A 9,450-nucleotide genomic window follows, 5' to 3' on the forward strand; every position below is an offset into this window, starting at 1 on the left:
ACTTTATTGTCACAGAAAGAATCAGTATTGGGACAGATATTTACACTTATTTCAAAACATGCTCAATGTAATGCCTCATGACTCCACTGTACTGAAGAATGAAGAACCACCAAACTGAATCAGAGAGCTTGTACCTTTTCCGAATACACATAAACTTCGACCCAAAGACATACTTCATTTGGCTATTAAAAATATTAATTCTGTTGCAGACAAAAGGAGAGAACTACACGGTAAAGCAAATGCAAAGAAACTATACATTAGTCAGAAAGTTCTCATTAAAACTCAATCATTGTCACATAAGAAGAAACACTTGAGTCACAAATTCTTTCTGATTTACAATGGACCTTACAGAATCTTACGTATACCACACGATAATTGCGTTGAAGTTGAAACTCTGCGTTCTAGGAAGAGTAAAGGTTTACACCACATTTCAAATGTAAAGCCGTTCAGTGAGAGATAATCTGATTTTTAACTTACTCTTGCCATAAAATTTTTCACTTCACATTACTAGTACGCGTTGTCACACTTAGAAACTGTTAAAATGCAACAATGTTTTAAAGTTAACTATCCAGTCAAGATCACAGGGAACTTATTTAGACAGTAATTACGAATGCATTTTTGTAGTGAACAGACGACACAGTGTTATTGTGTGTGCATTCTTGCTTGTTCGTTTCAACATTACGTAACGACTATAGGGCTTACTTAGAACATATACTGCTAATGAGATTTTAATGGAACATTCTGGTTTACTTGAAAAGACATTCTGAATTTAAAGTAATATCTGAGAGATGACAGATGACACTGTGGTTAGTTTATTTGACAGCTACACAATTACATCACGTCGCTATTAATGAGTAACACAATTTACATTATTGCTTTTGCGCTGTATCTGTTTTTTATCTGCACAGTGTTTCTACCTTCTTCTGGAAAGTAAAACAGGTTTCAGTAGTACCTTTTGTGGTATAGCTACAATGAGACAGCCTTTTTCGTAGCACAACAATACGTTACAGTATAGTACTTTCTTGATCACGTCAATAATCTATACGCATAGCATTTTACTTTTGTTTATTACGAGGTAAGTACAGAACTTGGCTTATGGACGACGATAATTACGACACCTGGCCCATTTTTACCGTTAAGTAATGACAGAGATTATCTTACAATAAGAAGCAGAGTTTAGCGCTACAGTACACGCATTTGAGTGATTAGTTTTTGTGCTTGGAACATTTGTAGAGAGATTCTAGAATTACAAAGATACAAAGAAAGTTTTCGGCGATACATTTCATTCCATTACTGTAATTTGTAACACCTGAGGGTATGATTACATTAATCCTCAGGGGATTCACGCCTGCTTTGTGTACCAAGCGTGTGGCAAGCGCTAGGAGCCCTAGCTAATATGGTATTTGCTTATACAACTTTACACATCGGTACCATATTTCTCTAACATCGAATTACACAGCTATCTGATCATTTAACTGACGGAGACAAACATTTTTTTTGCTATGTCAGTGAAAGATGTTTATGCAGTTACACAGTTGGATAACTTGACACTTACGAAAATGTATTTTGTGTGTACTTTGTAAACTCTTCGTATTTTTTCAGAATCATTGTGATACCATGTGAGCTTTGAATGATGTATTTGGTATAGGATCATGATTTTTGAAGTGCGTTTGAGGTAGATGACTATTGAAACGAGCAGGGAGCATTTTTTTAAGGTTTTGAGATTATTGAAGAAAGCTACAACGTTTTTGAGATTTGACTGAGGTGTTAGGATGTTATTTTTTTACGACGACGATGTGTATTAAGCTGTTGAGGTATGTTTATGATAAATAAGCTGATGCTATATGAGGAATTTGATTATGTTTCGTATTTATTATGATGAAATATTGAAGAAGTGTCGACGAATATGTATATGTGTAATAAGATAAGAAATAATGAGTAGTTTTTAGGGACTCTGATTTGTGAAAAAGGATGTTGGAAACCCTGCTATTCATGAGATTTCATTTCTACACATTTCCATTGTAAATTTTCAACGCGTGGATATTTTATTTTATTTTATATGAGACTGTCACTGTAGTAGAAACTGCTGTCGGAAATGTTTCAGTAAGGGAGGTAACTGACCTCGATGTAATGCACTGTAGGTGCCCACCTGCACGACAGTGGCCTGGAAAAATGCCATTGGAGAAAAAAGAGGCCATTAACCTCGCTATTGAAATTTCTTTGTAGAAAGCACTGCAAATACGACACACTCATACTTGAAGACATATAATTACACTTTGAAGCTCTTAATTGCTGATATTTACTGAAATTCCATACGGCTAGTGTATGATGTTTCATGCTTTCGTTTATATATATACAGATCACTTTTATGCGCTACTGTAGGCCGTCTTAAGGGAAAGCCTCCTTTGCCTTTCTCCCCTGCCCCTACTTGCCGTTCCTTCTGGACGCAGGAAGGGAAACACTATCTGCCGCCACAGACAAATTATGTTCTCGTTACAGCTGGTGACACCTATGCAGGCTCATTACTTTCTGTCTCTATACTGCTGCCCTCCTCGGTGTTCTTTGCATCTCCAGGGTCTCACTGCTATGGTCTGCTTCAACGTACTCCATTCCACTGCAGCACTGTCAGATGGTCACCAACAAGACATCCAAAGCTGAACGCTATGCAGGGACAGCGGTAAACCTACGGCTTCTCCGCCGTTGGCCACAGCAGTTCCTGTGTTTAGCGCACGCTGTGGCCGTTTCCGCTCTGTACCGGCGAATTCCTATCGCTCTACCAACCCACTTCTCGCCGTCACATAGCGGGCGTTGAGCGAAAACTGCGGTGCTCGTCGCATAGCAGATCATGAGCAGCGCAAGCGCGAACTGCTAGACAGATGGAATTCAAATATGATGTGAAATGGCAATTTCATGGCTCTAACTGTAACACTTGGATATACGACTCTATTTCTCTGGCGCCACCAAACAACAAATGTTCCATACAAGTGCTCTTAATCTTTCAACTTCTACAGTGACCAGGCACAATAGGAGTACTACCCGAAAAATTAGTACAGTTTTCAGCGGACCTCGGGGAAGATCAGTTTGGATTTCATAGAAATACTGGAACACGTGAGGCAATACTGACCTTACGACTTATCTTAGAAGAAAGATTAAGGAAAGGCAAACCTACGTTTCTAGCATTTGTAGACTTAGAGAAAGCTTTTGACAATGTTGACTGGAATACTCTCTTTCAAATTCTAAAGGTGGCAGGGGTAAAATACAGGGAGCGAAAGGCTATTTACAATTTGTACAGAAACCAGATAGCAGTTATAAGAGTCGAGGGGCATGAAAGGGAAGCAGTGGTTGGGAAGGGAGTAAGATAAGGTTGTAGCCTCCCCCGATGTTTTTCAATCTGTGTATTGAGCAAGCAGTAAGGGAAACAAAAGAAAAATGCGGAGTAGGTATTAAAATCCATGGAGAAGAAATAAAAACTTTCAGGTTCGCCGATGACATTGTAAATCTGTCAGAGACAGCAAAGGACTTGGGAGAGCAGTTGAATGGAATGGACAGTGTCTTGAGAGGAGTATATAAGATGAACATCAACAAAAGCAAAACGAGGATAATGGAATGTGGTAGAATTAAGTCGGCTGATGCTGAGGGAATTAGATTAGGAAATGAGACACTTAAAGTAGTAAAGGTGTTTTGCTATTTGGGGAGCAAAATAACTGATGATGGTCGAAGTAGAGAGGATATAAAATGTAGACTGGCAATGGCAAGGAAAGCGTTTCTGAAGAAGAGAAATTTGTTAACATCGAGTATAGATTTAAGTGTCAGGAAGTCTTTTCTGAAAGTATTTGTATGGAGTGTAGCCATGTATGGAAGTGAAACATGGACGATAAATAGTTTGGACAAGAAGAGAATAGAAGCTTTCGAAATGTGGTGCTACAGAAGAATGCTGAAGGTTAGACGGGTAGATCACATAACTAATGAGGAAGTATTGAATAGGATTGGGGAGAAGAGAAGTTTGTGGCACAACTTGACCAGAAGAAGGGATCGGTTGGTAGGACATGTTCTGAGGCATCAAGGGATCACCAATTTAGTATTGGAGGGCAGCGTGGAGGGTAAAAATCGTAGAGGGAGGCCAAGAGATGAATACAGTAAGCAGATTCAGAAGGAAGTAGGTTGCAGTAGGTACTGGGAGATGAAGAACCTTGCACAGGATAGAGTCACATGGAGAGCTGCATCAAACCAGTCTCAGGACTGAAGACCACAACAACAACAACATCATATTCGAAATAAGTTTGATCCACAATCCATTCCTGATCAATAATTAGGAATTGGCGAGCAAGACAAGAATATTTTTATTGAAATGAAACTATACGATTCCTGAGACCTTTACTCTCCGATGGCACAGTGGCTTTTGTGTTGTTTTTCAATATGCATGTTGTGTTCTGTTCTGTACGTCAAGTGGTACGCTTTAATTGTGTGTACACGTGTAGTTCGTTAAGCTGTATGATTTGTAGCCACCTATACGTGTAGTTAAACGTCAAATGACGCCACACACACCAAAGTGACAACAGAACTTACCACGGGCAACTTTTTTTTTATAGAATTGTTATTTGAAAGTTTAATGACTGCAATATGAAACACGTAAAGAACGGTGTAAATCATAGTACTATCTCGTGTGTTAACGTATATCTGAGGTACATTTTGCAATACAGTTTCACTGGGATAAATACATTTAATTTCATTGGTTCGCTCAGAGATATATTATTGCGTTGCGCATTGCTGTTTGATCATTCCCGAGAAAGTTAATTTTTGTGGATTTACATAGCTGAGAGAAAAGTTAGCTGTTATGCAGCAACTACAGGTTTTAATGAAAATAGGTATTAATTTGTTCAAACAGATTGAAATGACGCTGAAGTTAAATAATATAGTTAAAATGCAAACTTTGTAAGTTATTTCCACAGTTTTGTGGCGTTTAATAGTGGCTATATTCAAATAAAACGGTGCGGCCGTGCAGACGCCGACGACCATCGATCATTGGCTGGCGCTATATTGCGCGTTCTAGTACTCTGAAATAATAAGTTATTAATTTCCTAACTGGTAGGGATGCTGAAGATATACAAATAAAGGTTTTAAGAGCAAATAAATATATATTTGTAATCAAAATCCGTCATAAGCACACTTACAACGCTTCTCACGTCCATCCTCACCCAAGATAAAGACCAGAGTAAGTAATTACATAAAATCATTCTAACGTTCAAATGTGTGTGAATTTGTAAGGGATCAAACTGCTGAGGTCATCGAACCCTAGACTTACACACTACTTAAACTACGTTAAATTAACATATGCTAAGAACAACACACACACTCTTGCCCGTGGGAGGACTTGAACCTCCGACCGGAGGGGCCACGCCGGCCGCGGTGGTCTTGCGGTTCTAGGCGCGCAGTCCGGAACCGTGCGACTGCTACGGTCGCAGGTTCGAATCCTGCCTCGGGCATGGATGTGTGTGATGTCCTTAGGTTAGTTAGGTTTAAGTAGTTCTAAGTTCTAGGGGACTTATGACCACAGCAGTTGAGTCCCATAGTGCTCAGAGCCATTTGAACCATTTTTTTTGAGGGGCCACGTAGTCAGTGACATGGTGCCTCTAGCCACGCTGCCACTCTGCGCGGCCATAAAATCATTCGACTGTTTCACCGTTATTAACTTTTTAACATAGAACAAAGAATGATATGCGAAATAGATCGATATTGTTTTTAAATTCGTTGAATGTTAAACGCTTTTTCTGTACATTTTACGTTTGTCTTTCAAGAATTGTAAAAATCTTGCACTGTTTGTAATTCCGTATGCATAAATACTATTCTCCCCAGGGCAACCAATACACTTTGCACACCAGCGCGGACTGTCCTACCATGCCTCCCTCCTCAGTCCAAATTCTCATCCACTCCTCAGCCTACTTCCATTCCCCGAACGCCTTAGCAAATGCTCTCCAGTTGTATTAGAACAGTGCCTCAGCAATTACCGAAATTGGGGAAACCTAGGCATAGGTGCTTTAATCAAATGAAACTATATGATTCCGGAGAGCTTCTCAAGTATGAGATATCTGTGATGTATACATTGAAAATTTTTGCTAAGCCCGGGATTCGTACCCGAATCTCCTGCCCACTAGGCAGAGAGCTGACCGCTACACCACCAGATCACAGAGGCTGTGCACCACTGCAGCTGTGCAAAGCGTCTGTGCCAAGATGGTGTTTGGCACATTTGCCTAGTTTGCGGGGAACTTAGTTTCGAATCCTTTGTACAAATTTTCATTCGTCACTTCGGTCGAGATATGTACATCATAAATTTATTTGCGGTCATGATTAATATTTGTTGTACACTAGTTCCCAAAAGAAGTGGAGAAACCTGGTGTGACACGGTAAAACATCAATTTAACTTCGTACACCTATACACCATCACCAAGTATGTAAATATTTTGAGCTGCAGATCTCAGTGAAAGCTAGAATAGTCAACTGTGTATTAATTTTAAACGCGTTGTTTATATCACCTCAGGTATGAAAGTGATCGGAGCCGCAAGTCTGGGTGGCAGCTAGAGCAGTCTCCAGAGTGCTAATTTTGAAACGTGTTGTGTACATCCCGTCAGGTACCAGCGCCGCGGGGGTTGGCTGCACCGTCTGTTGTGCCTTATCATGGTTCGCGAGACTCCACCGTCGAAGATTCGGGTCCTCCCTCGGGCACGGGCGTGTGTGTTGTCCTTGGCATCAGTTAGTTTAAGTTACATTAAGTAGTGTGTGAGCCTAGTTACCGATGACCTCGGCAGTTTAGTCCCATAGCAGCTAACCACAAATTTCTATTTCTCAGGTATCAGCCGTGTTGACAATGTCTTACATCACAAACAGCTATACGCTCTCGAGGATTAGAGTATTTGTGGTAGCCAAAAAAGTCACTGAGAAAATAAACTCACTTTTGGCGATGGTACTCTTTGTTGATATAGAATCCCTGACAATGGATTGTGAATAAATTTTACTATGGCTTCAGATACAGGAATAGAAAAACCAGTAGTCGGAGTAGATCTAATTATGTTATTGCACGGTAGCCCTTACTGAATTAGAGAATTAAGTTTATGTAATTTCTGAATCGTAATATTTTGCGAATAGAAAGTCGAAAGTGCTTGTTTTGTTAATGAGAACTATCGTATACATACTTACCCAAAGCGAGCAATTTCATCATTTTAAGAACTCTCGAAATTTCTACTTCACGTTTACGCAAACGCACGATTAGGCATTCATCTCTGCGGCTTTATCAATCGTAGCCTGCACGCGGTCCGGAAGTAAACTTACTAATACACTCCTGGAAATTGAAATAAGAACACCGTGAATTCATTGTCCCAGGAAGGGGAAACTTCATTGACACATTCCTGGGGTCTGATACATCACATGATCACACTGACAGAACCACAGGCACATAGACACAGGCAACAGAGCATGCACAATGTCGGCACTAGTACAGTGTATATCCACCTTTCGCAGCAATGCAGGCTGCTATTCTCCCATGGAGACGCTCGTAGAGATGCTGGATGTAGTCCTGTGGAACGGCTTGCCATGCCATTTCCACCTGGCGCCTCAGTTGGACCAGCGTTCGTGCTGGACGTGCTGACCGCGTGAGACGACGCTTCATCCAGTCCCAAACATGCTCAATGTGGGACAGATCCGGAGATCTTGCTGGCCAGGGTAGTTGACTTACACCTTCTAGAGCACGTTGGGTGGCACGGGATACATGCGGACGTGCATTGTCCTGTTGGAACAGCAAGTTCCCTTGCCGGTCTAGGAATGGTAGAACGATGGGTTCGATGACGGTTTGGATGTACCGTGCACTATTCAGTGTCCCCTCGACGATCACCAGTGGTGTACGGCCAGTGTAGGAGATCGCTCCCCACACCATGATGCCGGGTGTTGGCCCTGTGTGCCTCGGTCGTATGCAGTCCTGATTGTGGCGCTCACCTGCACTGTGCCAAACACGCATACGACCATCATTGGCACCAAGGCAGAAGCGACTCTCATCGCTGAAGACGACACGTCTCCATTCGTCCCTCCATTCACGCCTGTCGCGACACCACTGGAGGCGGGCTGCACGATGTTGGGGCGTGAGCGGAAGACGGCCTAACGGTGTGCGGGACCGTAGCCCAGCTTCATGGAGACGGTTGCGAATGGTCCTCGCCGATACCCAGGAGCAACAGTGTCCCTAATTTGCTGGGAAGTGGCGGTGCGGTCCCCTACGGCACTGCGTAGGATCCTACGGTCTTGGCGTGCATCCGTGCGTCGCTGCGGTCCGGTCCCAGGTCGACGGGCACGTGCACCTTCCGCCGACCACTGGCGACAACATCGATGTACTGTGGAGACCTCACGCCCCACGTGTTGAGCAATTCGGCGGTACGTCCACCCGGCCTCCCGCATGCCCACTATACGCCCTCGCTCAAAGTCCGTCAGCTGCACATACGGTTCACGTCCACGCTGTCGCGGCATGCTACCAGTGTTAAAGACCGCGATGGAGCTCCGTATGCCACGGCAAACTGGCTGACACTGACGGCGGCGGTGCACAAATGCTGCGCAGCTAGCACCATTCGACGGCCAACACCGCGGTTCCTGGTGTGTCCGCTGTGCCGTGCGTGTGATCATTGCTTGTACAGCCCTCTCGCAGTGTCCGGAGCAAGTATGGTGGGTCTGACACACCGGTGTCAATGTGTTCTTTTTTCCATTTCCAGCAGTGTATTTTCTCCTCCCAAAACTTAGACGATTACATTCGTACATCACAGACTGTGCTAAGAGTGTGAGACGCATGTCTAACGAGAGAAATAAACTTAAATGAGCGTTTCAGGAGAGCGGCGTGCAATAACAGCGGCGCAGAGCGCGAAGGCTAAGCTGGCCGTCGCTATCATTCTATCGTTACGCTGACTGTATGACCTACATCACACTAGTCAACGTATTACAGTAGGCATAGATGGACAACGCTGAAAGACCCATTCACAGGCAGTCCGCCACTGGTAGCTGAGTGGTCAGCACGACGGAATGTCATGCCTATCGGTTCGATTCCCGGCTGGGTCGGAGGTTTTCTCCGCTCAGGGACTGCGTTTTGTGTTGTCCTTATTAACATCATTTCAAGTCGTCGAAGTGGCGTCAAGTCGAAAAACTTGCACCTGGCGAACGGTTTACCCGACGGGAAGCCCTAGCCACACGACATTTATTTCATTCAAAGGCACACCTCATTAAGGAGAATAACTTCATTGTGAAGCACATTAGCATTTAACTCAACTCTTCAAGTAACATTTATTTCAACTTTACCATTTTAAGTTTAACATTGATAGAAGTAAATTTCAATTTAAATTTCTCTTCTTTATTTTTCTGTCGCCATATGAAACTAGGTCTAGTAGGGTTTGGCAATAAACAGAGTCATACGTTTAGTGACTACAG

Source organism: Schistocerca nitens, chromosome 7 (genome assembly GCF_023898315.1).
Source record: "Schistocerca nitens isolate TAMUIC-IGC-003100 chromosome 7, iqSchNite1.1, whole genome shotgun sequence".
Lineage (NCBI taxonomy): Eukaryota > Metazoa > Arthropoda > Insecta > Orthoptera > Acrididae > Schistocerca > Schistocerca nitens.